Source organism: Phascolarctos cinereus, unplaced genomic scaffold (genome assembly GCF_003287225.1).
Source record: "Phascolarctos cinereus isolate Bilbo 61053 unplaced genomic scaffold, phaCin_HiC Scaffold_2;HRSCAF=192, whole genome shotgun sequence".
Taxonomy (NCBI): domain Eukaryota; kingdom Metazoa; phylum Chordata; class Mammalia; order Diprotodontia; family Phascolarctidae; genus Phascolarctos; species Phascolarctos cinereus.
The window spans coordinates 42662965-42681646 of NW_027555625.1; the positions used below are offsets into that span (position 1 = coordinate 42662965).

General features: G+C 40.6%; 1 protein-coding gene across 1 annotated transcript in view; it reads left to right on the forward strand.

Annotated features, from left to right (window-relative positions):
- Nucleotides 1-18682, forward strand: part of HYDIN (HYDIN axonemal central pair apparatus protein) — a 464226-nt gene that overhangs the window by 76587 nt on the left and 368957 nt on the right.

Consider the following 18682-nt stretch of genomic DNA (forward strand, 5'->3'; position numbering starts at 1 on the left):
TCTCTCTCTCTTCCCCTCTTGTCTCTGTCTCTCTGTCTCCCTCTGTCCCTCCTCTTGTCTCTGTCTCTCTGTCTCTGTCTCTCTCTCTCTCTCTCTCTCTCTCTCTCTCTCTCTCTCCCCCTCCCCTTTCTCCCTAAAGGGAGTCACTCAGCCTGCTATTCAGAAAAATAGGATGACAGTTCAAAGACTAGTGTCTTCCATGCGTTCTTTGTCCATTTAATCATACTGCCTTGGCCTCACTGGTGAGCATGGCTTATGTTCTTAAAAAGCAAGAGCATGACATTTGAAGGTAGACGGGACCTTTGAGATCACCCAAGAGCTAGACTGATGTAGCATCTTAAGGTTTGCAAAGTGACTTACACATGTTACCTCGTTGGCTCCCAGTCCAAATCTTCATTTTACAGATGAGGAAACTGAGGCAGGCAAAAGTTAAGTGACTTACCCAGTCATATAGGAAGTAGTGGGGGGGGTGTTTCTGTACCCTGCCTCCATTTGGATACCTCCTTCCCCAATAGGTGGCCAATCTGGCACAGTACGCAAAGCACTGGGTCTGGAGCCAGAAAGACCTTTGCTCAGATACTTCCTAGCTGTGTGACCCTGAGTAAATCACTTACCCTCTGTCTCAACTTCCTCATCTGTAAAATGGGGATAATAATAGCACCCACTGCCCTGGGTTTTTGTGAGGATTGCATGAGATAATATTCATAAAGCACTTGGCAAGCCTTAAAAGCCCTAGATAAATGCCAGCTATTATTATTATTTTTATTGTTGTTGTTGCCGTCTTCCCAGGTCTTCAGATTCAAAATCCGCTATTGATCCTGACCCGTCATTTTGTATCCTGGTCTTAGGCAGTTTAATTGTTAAAAATAAAGTCAGTCAGCAAATATTTGCCAAAAATGTGCCATGAGAGGCATTGTGTTGAGTGCCATGGGGGAGCTAGCAAGTTGGCGACATGGCTCTTCTTAAGGAGGTCACCTGATAGTTGTATTATCTTGCAGCCTAAGGCACTGTAAGTGTCAAAGTAGCTGTGAGATGGAACCTGATTCAGGAGTTTAGCTTCAGGATGAAAAACCCTCATGGTGAAGGTCGGCCTGGAGGAAAGGGAGGATTGGGAGAGCTAGAAAGCCCAGAAGAAGGTGCTGTGGGCACGGTGAACACTAGTGTGGACGTGAAGACCTGGGGGCCTCCATCCTCCCTTTCCTGTCTATCTAGCGGTCTAAGGTTGCTTTCTTGGGGGCAGGAGAAAGCCAAGGGGATGCTCTATCATGGCTGCCTGTGCCCCTTCTATACAGAGAAGCTGCCAGCCCCCACAGTGCCCACCACGTGAACTCTATGCTTTGGTCATCATGCTTCCTCATTTGGTTGGAGGTGGGAGGGTGGGACACAGGAGGCTCTTGGTCGTGTTTTCTGGCCATACCCCTTCCAGTCTTGGAAGCAGCTCCGTGCTACGGGAAGCTCCATTATCCTCAGCTTTGTTCTTTCAGATCTCATGGAGGAGTCATTCTTCTTCCCTCTAGGAATCATTGTCTGTTGGTCACATTCCAAGTGATGTGGACTTGAACCCGTTGCCCCTAGGAATAGGAACAAAGTGGGACTCAAGCTAACTATGGAACAATGCTGCACTCTTCAGCCTTTTCAACTTTACATTTAACTGTAAAGGGTATCAGTCAGTCAACAAGCATTTATTTAGTGCCTACTGTGTACCAAGATGAAGAGAGGAAAGAAAGGGGGCAGGGAGTTCTGGACGACACCAAGTTCCTGGGCAATGCCAAGTTCTTCTCCTGGAGAGAGGAGAAGACTTGTGTTAGACAACATCAACTTCTTGGATCTGGTCTTCTGGAAGGAAGATAAAGCCTGTGGCCCTGGAGCTGAAAGAACCACCAGGACCTAAGATCCAAGGTTCCAGAGCAAAACTGGATCTTGCCTGTTGACTCTTGTCCCGCTGACACTAATGGTATGACTTTGGGCAAGTTGTCCGGCCTCCACGAGTCTTTATTCCCTCATCAGTAGAGGGAGGAGGGTTGACTAGACAGTCTCTTGAGAGCTATGAGCCTGTGAGTTATTCAGACCAGTCAGGCCAAATGGAAGGGGGATATTGAGTCTCGAGCAGTCCCAGAATGCCTCTGAAAACCTTAGGGTAGCATTACATGTTTGGAGGAAGGTGAGGAATTGATTCTCTAGCTGCCCCAAGTGCAAAATTCTCTTTGGATGGAGTCCTAAACCTTAGTCATAAGCCTGGAGAACCATACGGTTCCTAGGGGGGTGTGGACTTGTTGAATGAGGGCTCTCTCAAGCATTTTTTCCTTTCCAGTAGAGTCTCCACCACAGAGTAATGCCATGGATCTGGCTCTGCTGTTCATTCTGGTGGGTCTCACCAGAGAGGGAAGGAGAGATGTCTTGACTCCTTATAGACTCCTATGAATGTTTTGTGGTTTTTTGTATTCTTTTTTAGGGGTGAAATGAAGGCTGTCCTATATCCAGTATAGATTGTTACCTTGAGTACTAAGGGACCTTTTTACTTATAGAGACTTAGATATAACCAAACTCCAAGGCTCTCAGAGAACCCTTGGGTGGAGGCCTAAGCCAAAGGAAGATGATTTATGGGAACCACTCCAGGACTGAACCCAGCTACGTAACTTCCCAAAGGACTTTATCACCTATGGCTTGTCTTTTTTTATTCTCAGGATAACCATATGAGATAGGTAGGGGGGTAGGTTTTATTATCTCATTTTACAGTTTAGGCAACTGAAGCTTATTTAATTGTGACTTGTCTAAAACCACGTAGCCATTAAAACAGGATAATAATGTTTAGTGCTGAAAAGGAACTTAGAGAGAATTTTGTTCATCTCCCTTTTCCACACATGCCCATAATACCCAAAGTGACTTATTCAAATTCATATAGGTAGAAGAGAGCAGAAACCAGAGTGGAATCCTAGCCCTTTATCTCTACATCTGGAGGTTTTTCATTATACAATGCTTCTTCTGTTTAGGAATGAGTACTTGAAATACTTGGAGTATCTTACTTCAGAGGAACCCAAACTGAGCTTTCTGCATAATGTCTCTGTGAGCCTCATCATACTTCTAGAATTTCTAGAATCTAGAGAGAGACCTTAGGATCATCTAGTTCAATCCTGTCATTTAGCCAATGAAAAATTGAAGGTCAGATAAGTACTACTCACCTTAAGTCCCAATAGAATATGAAGGGTGGATGGACTTCCAGAGCCAACCCAGGAATGGGGCCGCATGACCTGAGCAGTGAAATCTTGTTACTCACTCACCAGCCCAGCCTTCCCAGCTGTGCCTCCCAATTATCCTCCATGGTCAGTAGGGTGGTAGTAAGTATCAGAACTAGGTCTTCTGACACCAACACCAAGACACTTTCTATTATTGCTGGTGAAGTGGGAAAGGATGATGACAGGACTGATTGGTTTACCATGAGTTAGGGAGGACGCATTCTCTTCCATTACTTAAAATAAATGTGGTATACCACAAACCACAGGCTTCTCAAAATGTGCCTTCATTTGGAATGTTTCACCAGGAGAAACAGGTTCACGATGAGTTTGGAAAAGAAGTATGAGCAATATACCTAATCTGGAATTAGTGCTAAGCCAAAGCTTCAAGAAGCCACAAAGATTTAAGTTCCATATATAGACACAGCCAAATATTTGTTTCATAGATATAATGGTTAGGTTACCAAGAAGGTCAGTCTATGACTATCCTATTCTCTCTCTCTCTGTCTCTTTCTTTCTCTCTCTCTCTCTCTCTCTCTCTCTCTCTCTCTCTCTCTCTCTCTCTCTCTCTTTCTCCCCCTCTCTCCCTCCTTATCCTTCATATGAATAAACCTTCTTTAGTCTAGATGCCAGTGAACAATCATTATATTAAGTGTTTACTATGTGCTGGACTCTGTAGTAAGCTCTAGGGACATGAATATAACCCTTCTGGCAAGGGATTGGCTGGCCACAAAACCTTGGGATTTGTAGTTTTTGTAAGTTTGAGAAGAAAGGAAACTAAGTCAAGATGAGGCCATGGGGGGGCGCACGAAGGTTTTCACATATAGGATGGAAGAGCTTGGGACTCTAGAGGGGACAAGGAGAGGAGAAGGGGAAGGCTGCCATCATCCGATGGCCACAGCCTGTGTGTGTCTGCCTCATCTGCAGACCACAAGAGATGACTTCTAAGTGGACAAGGAGAGAGGCCTGTGACTGGTTGCATGTTTGTTTATAATCTTGGGCACCGGCTACTCTAGAAGTGATTAAAATCTGTCCATGAGGAACCGGGTTCCTATCCTGCCCCTGCCTTTCACTTAGTTGTAGTTTTAAGAGTATTTCAAATTTAAAGATTTATTATTTAAAAGATTTAATTATTTAATATTATTAATATATTATTGACACATTATTACATATTAATAATACCGTGTTAGTATTACTAATATATTATTTAAAAGATTTAATATTACTTCTCACAAACACTTGTGTTGGACTTGTCTTTATATTGCCCGGTATCCCTTTGTTTGTGGTAGGGAGGATATGGTGGGAGCCAAATGAGAGAAGGACCTTTCCTAATGGAAAGCACATTGTTAGACAGTTTTAGTCTAACTGGGATGTGAGCACAAGCCATTTCATAACTATCCTTGCAAGGGCATGATGACTACCCAGGCAGGCCACCTTTTGTAGGTCTGTCCCTAGACATGAGCCTGAGAGTAACTGGATGTTAGACAAAGGAAGACGAAGCTGCTGTCCCTGCCTTTAAGGAGCTCACAGTCTAGCAGGGAAAATGACCTGCAAACAAACAACTATAGATGTACAAGATGTGATTTCAGAGGGAACAGCAGAGAGAGGGCAGGTCAGGAAAAGCTTTACATGCCAGATGGAGTTGTTTGTATTTGAACCTACAAGTGAATGGGGGTCACTGGAGTTTATCACTGGTGTGAGTGTGTGTGTGTGTGTGTGTGTGTGTGTGTGTGTGTGTGTGTGGTATGGCATCATCAGACTGGGGCAGATCCATTAGAAGGTTATTGACGGCGTGATGGGGCCTAAGCTGGGGGAGAGAATGACAGAATGAGCTCTGTCGAGGAAATAGCAAGAACAAAGACTTGGCAGCTGGTCATTTATGTAAAGTAAGTGACACTAACATGGCCAATGTGGGTTTTTTGGAGGATAGTGGGACACTCAGTAGGGACAGGGGAATCTGGAAGAGAAGGTTGGGGGAAAAGTGATCTCTGTTTTAGACATTTGAATTTGAAATGCCGATGTCGAGTACGATAAAGGATGCCCAATACAATGCAATTAATGTCCAATGCAGTCAACAAAAAAGGACTGTAGTTCAGGAGGGAGATCAGATATATAGATTGAGAAGTCATCTGCATAGAGATGATAAATGAACCCCTGGGAACTATTGGGGCCACGCAATGAGAGGATGTAGAGAGAGGATGATAAAATAACTTATTATCCACGTCTTATGTGCCAAGCACTTTGCTAAGCACTGGGGATACAAAAGCAAAGACAATTCATGCCAGGAAGCAGCTTACATTAGGGTGTCACTTCATTGGGAGTGGGGATTGTTTCATTCTTTGTACTGTTCAGCATCTTAGCATAGTGCTTGGAACACGGTAAATGCTTATAAATAAATACCCTATTGGTTGATTGGTTATAATGGGGGAGACCCCACGAATGGGGGAGTGATGGCAAGGAAGGGGGCACTTTGGTACCAGAAGTTATAGGGATAGTGAGAATATTTGGGGGAATATATTGACACACCCCACCCAGAACAATGGGAGAGTTGATTTGATCATCATTTCACAACTGAAAAGAGAGTGATGGAGAGCAAAGGGTACATCCCAGACAATAATGTAGTGCAGGAGATGTCTGGAGAGTAGGGAATGAAGTGAAACATGTGAGGGCTCTTGTGAAATAGTGGACTAGGAGAGGCAGTCGCCAGTCAGGACAGCCTGGCCTCAGGGTGCAAGTTCTAGAGATGGAGAAGGCCCGGGATTGGAGCCTTGGGATCAATGGCTACTTTGAGGGAATTACATGGATGAAGAGCTAGCAAAGGAGGCTAACAGCTAGATAGGAGGAGAAAAAAGAGAGGGCAAAGTCAAAGAAACCCAGATAGGAATCAATTTCCAGTGCAAGAGAGTGGTTAACAGTTTCAAATGCTACAGAGAGGTCAAGAAGGATGAGGTTTGGGAAAGGCCATTAAGATTTGGCAATTAAGAGATTATTGGAGAGCAGTTTTTGTGGAGTGATAAGCTCAGAAGTCAGATTGCAGAGGGTTAGAAGAAAGAGGGAGGAGAGAAAGTGGAAGCAACATATATAAGCAACTTTTTCATAGAGTTTGGCTAGGAAAGGGAGAAGAAATATAGAACAATCACTAACAGGGATGGTATGACCTAGTGAGTTTTTTTAAGGGTGATGGAGACTTGGGAGTGTTTACAGGGAGCAGGGAAGGAATCAGTAGGTAGGGAGAGATTGAAGATAAGTGAGACAGAGGATGATAGGAGGGACAATCTCCTGGAGATGAGGGGGGATAGGATCAAGAATACATATAGAAGAGTGATAAGAATGACCACCTCTTCATCAGAAACTAGAGTAAGGGAGAAGAGTGGTGGATGATGCCAAGGGACTGTGATTTTGGGAGAAGGTCAGAAGAGGGAGCTCATGGCTAGTGACCTCAATTTTCTTAGTAGAGTAAGAGATGAGGTCATTAGCTGGGAAGAGGTTTGCAATAGCCACAGAAATCAGTTGGGATAAAGAATTAAGTAGAATTGCCTTGCTGTAGTGACAGTCCAGTTGAGATTAGAATAACAAGTTTGTAATGGACCCATAAAAAAGAGAAACACTGAATGTATGATTTATAAACTGTGATACTATAAAGTAATAAACAAAGCAAACTATATGGAGCTAAATGAAGACTTAATAATGACATCTTAAATAATGAGTCAATAAAATAGCAAATCATCAAAACAGTAGAATGAAAATGTTGGGACAACATAAAATTTCTAGAATTCAGCTAAAACATTCCATAGAAAATTTATATCTCTGAGAAGTTGTCCAGAAGAATATTTTTATTATTTAAATAATTTGTTTTCTGATTGACAGCATTACTTGATTTCTATTTGTAGTAAAGTCTCTTAAGAACTTGCAATAATTTACTCTTTGGGTTGTTCTTTATTTAGCCTTATGGCTTGGGTTAAAGCAAAGATCTGGGTTAGGGAATTTATAGGAAAGGGCTGCTTGGGCAGCTGGTACAAACAAGAGCTTTATTATTATTATGCAAGCAGGCAAAAAGCAAACTAAAACCAGCGGAGGTTAAGCAACCTACCCAAGGTCACATAAGGGTCCAGCATTAGAATGGAACATTTGAAGCCAGATCCTCTGATCTTTCCACTGATCTATGATGCCAAGATCCAATAAACCACCTGACCCATATGGTTGACCAATAGGAATGCCTCTTTTAAAAAATATAATCTAACCACAGTTTCCAGAGACCCATGAGCAGCTGAGGTTGTGCAAGCCATACAGGAATTCCTTAAGCAATCCAGAGGATTAATGGGACTGACCAACAGATTGATCAGAGGACCTGCTCAATCAGATTTAGAGGAGCTGCATTTCTTGGTCAAAAATGCCACCAGTGTCTCAGAACTGTGTTTTCCTCAGTTACCTGATAAAGCTGCCCTTGTCGGGGAACATTTTGCCTTTGTCTGGCCCTGTTTTTGACTTTCAGGGTCCAGAATGAATGACTAAATGAATAAAGCATTTATTAAGTACTTAATATGTGCACAACCCTGTCAATACAAGTGGCAAAGTAAGACAGCCTTTTTACTCACATTCTAATGAAGGAGAGAGCACAGATGTAAGATTTCAGCTGCAAGTCAGATGGAAAGATTCCATTGACCTTAGGATCCAGTAGCATCAGATGGTCATTTCGAAGCGTTCATATCACTTCCTTTTCTGAATTGGAACCACTTCACAGAGTCATGGACTCCAGTGGCAAGAATTCTCCTTTCTGGGTCTTGAGCAGCGGTGACTCCTGCACTTGTAGAAGCAGCTTCCAGGCTGCATCTCCATAGATGCCTCTCAGGATGATGGCTGAGGGCACTTGTCTGGAAGCAATGCTATTCCCCAATCTCTTTGGTTCAGGATCCTGGACTGTTTCCATCAGGATCTGAGGGGAGATGGTGGTCCAGGTAGCGGTGGCAGTTGTGATGTGATTTCCCAGGCACATGCTGCCTCCTGTCTTTTCCTTAGGGTGCTAGCTGCTTCATCCAGGCTGGCTTGCCCACCTCCTGTGTGATAATTGGTTGGCAGTTGATGAGGATGCTTGGCCTTTTCTCCACAAGACGGAAATGCTACCTCCATGCATTTGGAATACTGGTGCAATTACTCACAACGAAGACTTGCCTGATTGTCCTTCTTCTGAAGCTTCCCCTAGTTACCTTGTTAACAGCTTCTAAGTACTCCAAATACCTGCACGTCATTGTGCACTAACCCACTGACCCTCAGTTGTATTGGAAACAAGGTAGAAGGATCTCACCAACTGGGATCCTTTTGGAGTATATGCTGATATGACCCAGCATGGATCTGATTTTTGTCACTAAAGCCATGGCTTTGAAGCCTTAGTGAACATACTCAGATCTTTTGCGTCATTGAGACATTAAGAGGGAGTGAGTGGCGATCTTTGCCCATTCTGACATCTTAAAAAATGCACAGCTACGTGATGTTGGAGCCCACCACTGTCACTGTCTGAAATTCTCTTTAGGGAACATCGTCTGGGGTACTGTGAATCTTGACATTGCCAACTATTAAACATACATGACATTTTAATAACAACAAAATAATAAGAAAACAGATCCTTAAGGAAAACGGGGGGAGTAAAATTTAAAGGGGCGAGGAGAAACTCTCAACATTTGAATCACTCTGCATTCAATTATACTGTGCCTTTTGTTTTTCCTGAACTTCTGACCCAGAGGAGTTTAGAATACTTTTAGTATGACACTATGTGTGTTCCAGACTCTTTTTTTTAGTCATAGAACGAGAATGCTGATGAGGCATGCCGTGAGCTTTTTGGACCCAGATATTTTACAGAGGACCAGTAAGAGATGAGATCAGGTTTGGGAGCCATACAGAGTTCAGAATCCTTCTCAAAGTACTGTGTCTGTCAAACTTTAGCAGATCAAAAGGATTCTCAATATAATTAGAAAAAACTCTGAGGCTTGTTGCTTTTCGATCTTATTAGAGAGTATTGATTAAGATAGAGGAGAACTTGTTATGGGAAAAATATAGAAAGGATTTGGAGAAAAGTATTCTGACCATGACTTATTTTTAAAAAAATTTTTTTTTTTTTGGCTAGGCAATGGGGTAAAGTGCCCAGGGTCACACAGCTAGTAAGTGTCAAGTATCTGAGGTCAGATTTGAACTCAGGTCCTCCTGACTCCAGGGCTAGTGCTCTATCCACTGTGCCACCTAACTCCCCCAGGAGAAAAGTATTCTAAACTGGATAGCCTATATTTTTGTTTAAAAACAAACCAATTTTAGATTCTATTCTACTCTTGATAAACAATGAAATCTTGAAATAAAGTTGGCATTTTCACTTATTCATTTTAGCCACCATTCAGAATTAATGGAATTTGGCACTAAATAATTTAAGAACTGATATAGCTCAGAGACAAATGTCACAGAATCTCAGAATTGGAAGGAAGCCTGGTCATCTAGCTCAATTTCTGCCTGAATTATCAGCCATTCTGTAGGGTCCTCAACAAATACTCTTTGAGGCTTTGCTTAAAATCTACCAGTGAAAAGAACATTGTTACCTCCTAATTTTTTGATAGTTCTAATGGTTAACTTTTACCCAACCTATATTTGCCCTGGCAATGTCCACGTATTGTTCCTATTCTGCTTTTTGGGACCAAACCAACCAATTTTAATCCCTCTTCCACGTAGTGGACCTTTAAATACTTAAAATCGTCTCTCATGTCACTCCCTAAGTCTTCTGTTCGCCGGTGGAAACATCCTCATTTCCTTCAGCTGATTCTTATTCAGTATGATCTCAAAACCCTTTGCCTGGTCACTCTCCACATAGCAAGCATAGTCTTCCAAAAATGTGGTGCCCAGGACAGAACATAACCCTCCAGATGTAGTGGGAGCAGGTTAGAGTATAACTGATTAGTGGCCTTCCTGATTCTGGCCCCTATAACTCCCTAAAAGGATGTGCCCTCCATAGCACACTGTCGACTCATCCCGAGTTTGCTCTCCTCTAAAATGCCCAGGTATTTTTTCAGATGAAGGGCTGTTTGGTTATGTGTCTTCCTAACTTGTACTTGTGGAATTGATTTTGAACCCGCGAAGACTTTTAAAAAATGCCTATTAAAATTCTTATTGGATTCAGTCCAATATCCTACCTTGTCATCATCTCTTTGGATCCTTTATCATCCAACATGTTATTTGGCTTTGTGTCACTTGCAAATTTAGTATGTATAGCAACTGTGCCTTTATCTTTCATTGATAAACATATCGAACAGTTCCAGTTCAAACACAGAGCTCTGGAACAGTATACCAGAACCCTTCTTTCAAGATAACATAGAACCATTAATGATTTCTCTTGGAGTCTAGTCATTCAGTTAGTTCTGAATCCAACTGTCCTGTTGTCCATCTCCCATCTCTCCATTGTATTTACACAGGACTAACATATCAGAGACTCTGTTAAATTCTTTATTAAAATTGAGGTAAATGCTGTCTACAGCACTCCTCTGGTCTACTGAAAATCCTCCTAAAAAGAAATGATGTTGGTCTGGCATGGGTTGTACTTCATAAAGTCATGCTGGCTCTTTGTTATCTCTGCTTTATTTTCTAGGTATTATTCGCCATAATATGACTAGATTTTACATTCAAAACATTTGCCAGAAATAAATGTCAAGTTTACTGGCCTGAAGTTTGCAGACTCTGTTCCCATTTCAAAAAATTGAGACAGCATTTACCTGTCTATAGTATGTTGACACTTATCCCATTTTCTATAATTTTTGAAAGATCTTTGAATTGGACTCAATAATCATGTTTGCCTATTCTTTCAGTAGGCAGTGTGACCCAATGGATAAAACTCTGGGTTTGGAGTCAGAAATAGCTGGGTTTGACTCCTTCCTAAGACTTTGAATATTTGTGTGACCCTGGCAAAGTCACTTATCTTCCCTCAGTCCTCATCTATAATAAAAGCGCCTATCTCACAGGACTTTTTCAAAAGAGATAATATATGTGAAATGTTTTGTTAATATTAAAACACTGTATTGGAACTATGCCCTGAAAGTTATTAAAATGTGTGCAACCATTGATCCAGCAATAATACTCCAAATAGATAAAAGAAATAAGAAAAGGATACACGTGCAAAATATTTATAGCAGTTCTTTTGGTGGTGGCAAAGAATTGGAAATCAAGGGGATGCTCATCAATTGGGAAATGGCTGAAAAGTGATGATATGTGAATGTGATGGAATACTATTATGCTGTATGAACTGATGAAGGGGAAGGTTTTACAAAAGCCTGAAAAGACATGTCTGAATTGATGCAAAGGGAAGTGAGCAGAACCAGGAGAACATTGTACACAGTAATAAAAATATTGTACGATGATTGTATGATTATACAATGAATAGTTTAGCTATTCTCAGCAATACAATGATCTAAGACAATTCTGTAGGACCTATGATGAAAGGTGCTGTCCATCTCCACAGAAAGAACTGGTAGAGTCTGAATGCAGATCAAAGGTATTTTTTTCTTTACTTTCTTTAGTTTTCTTGGGTTTTTTTTGTCTGTGCTTTCTTTCACAGAATGACTTACATAGAAATGTGTTTTGCATGACAACATATGTATAACCTCTGTCAAATTGCTTGCCTTCTCAACGAAGGGGGGAAGGGAGGGAGGAGGAGAATTTGAAACTCAAAATTTGGAGAAAAAAGAATGTTAAAATTGTTTATACATGTAATTGGGAAAAATTAAATATTAAATAAGATTAACATATATGTATATACGTATAATTTGTATATATTCCTTTTTTTGTTTCTTCCATATAGGCATTGCTAATGTAGGAATTTGTTTTCCTTGACGATATATTTTTAATGAGTTTTGTTTTTCTTTCTTTCTCAATGGCTGAGGGAAATGGAGGTAGGAAAGAACTATTGTCTAGCCATACGTCCCCTGTTCTCTATGGAGAAGTTGATTTGTGACTCCAAAGTATTATTAATACTTTTGTTGCTTTTGCATTTTGTCTTTTTTGACTTAGTCAATCTTTCCAGTTAGTCAAGACTTTTTGGAAGAGTTTTTTTGACCTTTCTTGTGGTTCAGGACTGTTCTGTTTTTTTCTGTCATATTCTTAGGGCCTAGAACAGTGACTGACACACTGCAGGTGCTGAATAAATGCATTCTCAATAAGTGGTCATCTCGCTTTTGTTGGAAGATTTTCAGGGAGGGATTAGGGTCAGGATTAGGAATCCTTCCAAGAAAGACTCATTCAGTTTTTGGCAGTGCCATTTAATGGGAAGTTCATCCTAACATTGAATCTTATTCTGTCCCCTGGCAAATTCCACCCATTACTCCTAATTCTCCCCTCTGGGGCCACAAAGAATAAGTCTGTTATCATCTACTACCTGACTCTTTGAGATAAAAACTGTGCCATTTCCAGTACAGATTTATTTTGTGTCTGTCTGGTACAGTCACTTTTACCAATTTCATCTTCTTTATGGCTATCTCTGCACAGCAGAGTGGTTTTGTCGTGATTATTTCACTATCATCTTTGAGGAGAGTAGATCACTGTAGAAACATTGGAAAAATTTCTTCCTGCCTGCCTTCCTTCTTCCCTCCCTCCTTTTCTCCCTCCCTCCCTCCCTTCCTTCCTTTCCTATCATACCTTTTGCAACCCTCCACTGTGCCTTCCTTCACATTGAGATCACTGAATATCATTTAGGTACATCTTGACTTGGTTTGGAGAGTCTTACCAAGCTCTTAATAGACCTCCTCCTCCTCCTTTTCCTCCTTCTTCTTCTTCTTCTTCTTCTTCTTCTTCTTCTTCTTCTTCTTCTTCTTCTTCTTCTTCTTCTTCTTCTTCTTCTCTTCCTCTTCTTCCTTCTTCTTCTTCTTCTTCTTCTTCTTCTTCTTTTCTCTTCCTTCCTTCCTCCTCTCTCCTCTCTCCTCCTCCTCCTCCTTCTTCTTCTGTTGATGTATATGAAGCAGTTACCTTCCTTGGCAATCTTTTTGTTTATGCTAGTCATGAACCCAGCAGGGAAGGTTGACCAAGTGTCCCATGACATGATGTGTCTTACTGCTTATTTGCATATGCAATTTCAACTCCTTTATTTGTCTCTCCAAAGGAACTTGGGAAACCTCCTTCCAACATGTCCTATTTTTTCATTGTGAAAAATCAATCAGTGTTGTAGTTAAGTTCCTACAGTAGTCTATGTGCTAATTTATAATTGGACAAACACTGTCATATTTATATTTGCATTAGTCAAATTTATGCTTCTACACAGGATGAGAATGGTGTGATACTAAGCACTACAGTGCCTGTGAAAGTGGAAGGAGCTTCCCCAACCTGATGGCCATTTTAGCTTTCTCTTTTCATGCATTGTCACTGTCAAAGAATTCATCCCTTTTGGTCAACCTACTGATGATGAGTTTCTTCTTGCTTAGCTATGCTGGTATGTGAGCAGAAGAGATTCCATGTCACCAGGACTCTATGGGAAACCTTTAGCTAGCACTTCCTTGGCATAACTAGTCAAACCCAGGGTCACCTCCATGCTATGAGAAGGCATGGGAGTAAGATTTTTATGAAGATGACACCAGCAATTCCTAAATCATATGCCTATTTCTCATCTCTATTAGATCTCTAATAATAAACTCATCTCTATGAAATTATTATAAAAAATACTATGTGACGATGGTGGCATGTTAGGGTGTAGAGCACACTATCTCTCCCATAAACACCCCAAGGTGCTCTGAAAATGCATCAGAAGGAACAATGACAAAGCCAAAGATAATCTGCTATAAACTCTTCTACCCAGTTGAAGACTGCCCCAAAAAGTTGCTGGAATGCTACAGAATCATGAAGCAGAGATAAGAGAATGATGAATTATTAGGAGGATAATTGATGAGAGTAGAGGGGGAGAAGAGGCCGACTTTCACAAACAACTTCTTACAATGGAATACATCTTCATAGTCAACAAGCAACTAGAATACATATAGAGAAAAAGCATTTTACTTTGTTTACTGTTTTCTAAAGACAAAAAGAAATAGCTGACTAGATAGAACAAAATACAACTTTAAAGCCACTACTCCAACAAGGTACCTCCCATGTATATGTTGATGTCTCATAAGATTTTGTGATCAGAGATAATCATAGAGATAAATTTTTCATTAATTCCTTGATTATCAAAATTAAGTGAGGCATATACAGTAGGAAGTTAAGACACTCCCTGTATACACTACTGCTGCCTTACAGAATGTCCTGTGCAAAATCCAAATGGAAAAAGGATTCTCTATAGGTCTCAAATATTTCAGGTGCTCTCATTTGCAAATGATGCACAGAAGCTTTAAAGAGGCCATCCTCAAAATCCACTCAGGAAAAGACACATGAATAAAGAATGTTGATGGCCCCAACTGTGGCATGCAATTGCATGACAAGTCCATAGACTTACTCCTTCACTACTATATCTTAGACAGGCACTGTACACATGGAACATAGGTGTAGAATTCCACAGGAGAAAAGAGTGGGCAGGAGGGGATTTGAGAAATCGTAGAATCTTTGGCAATCCCAAGCTGCTCCCTGACACACAACCCCTCCCCTCCTTTTAACACCAATATTATCTTACAGTGATGACATGTATTTGATCTTCTTCTCTGAAGAATTAGAACTCCAAGTGACACAAAAGGCAGAAAAAAGATCCATGGAGACCATAAACAGATTGCAGTATATTACTTCTGTGTGTCAGAAGTATCCCAATCACCACGCAAGTCCAACAATCAGAAATGAAGTTGTCCTATAGCTGGAGTGAGGGATAGTGGATGGACAGCTCCAGCTCTGAAGGGCTGCACTACTAGTGTTAGAAGACCTAGAGGAAGGTGTGTTGGATGGAGCCTTGGTGGAGGATTCCTGGATGGATCCTTCATGGGTGAGAATTATACAGGAGAAAGGGGTCATCTGTAATCTGTGCCATGAGAGGAGATAGCTCTGTCCATGAAATCACAGTACTACTGAAGGACCGAAGTGAGCATAACAGGAATTTCATATGAAGGAGTTTTAACAGAACCACAAGTCACTCAATAAAGATTTATTAAACCAATATGCCCAATGTCTACCTGAATGTAAATGAAAATGACTCTAAAGAGCAGCCAAACTCCGATGAATTTTAAAGGCCAGTCTTGGTCCTGGAGAATAGATGAAGAAATACACTTATATCCCATCTCAGGAGTAGAGAGTTGCGAAATAATGGTGGAGAATGGGATCTAAGCTTGCTGACAGTTGTTTTATTGGTTAGTTTTACTTAGCTTTTTTCCTTTGTTTTGAGGATGTCTGGGGAAGAGAGGACATATCAGGAAAGGACTGTGATGTAAAAACAAAGAGTATCAGTAAAACTTTTTTTTTTAAAAAATAAGACAATAAAAAGAAGATAGAATGTTGGTAAGGTAGCAATTACCTTTAGTCAACGTGGCACAGAGTAAATGAATGGCTTTGTATTTGGAGGCAGAAGACCTATATTTGAACCTTGGCTTTGCCATTTATCAGTTCTATGTTCTTGTTCAAATCAAGTAGCCACACTGGACCTCAGTTTCTTCTTCAAAGGGGGATTAGACTAGATTATCTACATGCTCTTTAAGTATCTGTGAATGAATAATGGTGAGAACTGAGACATGGTCTTAATGAGATAGCAGCAAATGAGTTAGAGGAACCTGGTAACAGTAGTAGGGGAGGGGTGGTGTCTTCCATGTATAAATGCTGTGGGATTTCTTCCCCATTTCTGGCACCAGAATAGCAATTACTGATAAAATTGGGCTATATGTGAAAGGAGTAGGATTAAAAAGAAATGTTAAAAGCTAAAACTCTAAGGCACAAGATTAAGAAACTGGTTAGTAAATCATAAGTGTTGTTCAAGGGAAATCATAGTATCAAGTTTTGGAAAGGATGGATCTGCTAAGTTTTAAGAGAAGTTTACATTTGATAAAAGAAAAAAAACTTGTCTTTGACTTAGCTGATCATTTACAAATATTTGCCACATTAAAATTCCTTCTCATTTTAGTTTGTCTAACTGCATAAGCTTTTATTTTATTTTTTATTTTTTTGGAGATAGTTTTTCAATTTTATTTAATATTTTATTGTTCCCAATCACATGTACAAACAATTTTAACATTCTTTTTTTTTTCAAATTTTGAGTTCCAAATTCTTTCCTTCCCCCACATTGAGAAGGCAAGCAATTTGACATAGGTTATACATGTGCAGTCATGCAAAACACATTTCCATGCAAGTAATTCTGTGAAAGAAAACATAGACAAAAAAAAAGCCCAAGAAAAATAAAGAAAGTAAAGAAAAAGTACCTTTACTCTGCATTCAGGCTCTACCAGTTCTTTCTCTGGACAGCATCCATCATCATAAGTCCTACAGAATTGTCTTGGATCATTGTATTGCTGTGAATAACTAAGTTATTCATAGTAGATCATCATACAATATTAATGTTATTGTGTACAATGTTCTCATGGTTCTGCTTTTTTCACTTTGCATCAGTTCATGTACATCTTTTCATGTTTTTCTGAGAGCATCTGCTCATCATTTCTTAAAACACAAGAATTCCATCACAATTATATACCACAACTTGTTCAGCCATTCCCCAATTGATGAACATCTCTTCAATTTCCAATTCTTTGCCACCGCTAAAAGACCTGCTATAAATGTTTTTGTACACGTAGGTCCTTTTCATTTTTGCTTTTTATCTCTTTGGAATACAGATCTAGTAGTGGTATTACTTAATCAAAGGGTATGCATGGTTTTATAGCCCTTTGGGCGTAGTTCCAGATTGCTCTCCAGAGTGGTTGAATCCACATACAACTTCACCAGTAGTATATTTAGTGTTTTAATTTTCCCGCATCCCCTCCGACATTTGTCATTTTCCTTCTCTGTCACATTAGCCAATCGGACAGGTGTGAGGTAGTAGCTCGGAGGTGTTCTAATTTGTATTTCTCTCTTGAATAGTGATTTAGAGCATTCTTTAAACATGGGTATAGATAGCTTTGATTACTTTGTCTGAAACCTGCCTGTTCACAGCCTTTGACCATTTATCAATTGAGGAATGGTTCTTATTTCTATAAATTTGGTTTGAGAAATGAAGTTTTATCAGAGAAACTCATTATAAATTTTTTTCCCATAGTATTGATTACTGAGTATGCATTTTCCTCCATCCTATTTTCCCACTGTTTATCCTACTCTCTCTTCTTTTTCCCTGTCCATTCTCAAAAATATTTTGCTTCTGACTTTTACCTCACCCAAACTGCCCTCCCTTCTATCAGCTCTACCCCCACCCCTACCCACCTTATCCCCTTCCCTTCCTAATTTCCTGTATGGTAAGATAGATTTCTACACCTGAGTGTGTGTGTGTGTGTGTGTGTGTGTGTGTGTGTGTGTGTGTGTGTGCTATTCCCTCTTTGAGCCAATTCTGATGAGAGTCTAGGCTCTTTTTTTTTATCATGACTTTCAGGTAGTCCATTAATTCTTAAATTATCTCTCCTGGATCTATTTTCCAGATCAGTTGTTTTTCCAATGAGATTTCACATTTTCTTCTATTTTTTCATTCTTTTGATTTTGTTTGATTGTTTCTTGATGTCTCATAAAAGTCATTAGCTTCTGTTTGCCCAGTTCTAACTTTTAAGGAATTATTGTCTTCAATGGCTTTTTGTAAGTTTTTGGCTCTTTCAAGGTGGCATGGTCTAGGGAGAAGTGTGTTTACTGCTCTTCTGTACTGTGCTCTGGTTTGTGAGTGACCACAAGCACTCTTTTCAGCCCTGGAACTGTAACCAGGGTCCCTGCTGCCCTGGGGCTGTAAACTCTGCTGTGATAGTGCTGCTCCTCATAGTGGGACTAAGACCCAGGACTGCAACCCAGATCCAAGTATAGGCAATGCAGCAGAGTCCTGCCCCTGGTTCACATGAAGGGACCCCCTGTAAATCTCCTTCTGACCTGTTGTCTGATCTCCTTACCCGTCTATGTGGGCTGAGAGGTCTGGAAACCACCATTGCTACCAGTGATTCAGTCACCTCAAGGCCTGCTCCTAGTTTGCTGGGGCCTGGTCTGAGCTAGCTGGACCTGCGCTGGACTGTGCTCCTCTCTCACCCTAGTACAATAGACTTTTCTTGCCAACCTTCTAAGTTGTCTTGGCCTGGAAAATTGTTGCACTCCATCTTATTGTGGGTTCTGACATTCTAGAATTTGTTTAGAGTCATTATTTAAAGTCATTTGGAGGGATTTGGGGGAGAGCTCAGGTGACTTCCTGCCTTTGCTCTGCCTCTGCATAAGCTTTTATTAAAGAAGAAACTCAAAGGCAACCCTTGTGGAATGGCAGCAGTGCTAGAGGATTAGAGATCAACTGTGGCCAGCAGTTCTTCAGATGACCTCAGGTCTGGCTTGCAAAATGTGGGGCTTAAGAAGGACAAAGATCCTTCTTT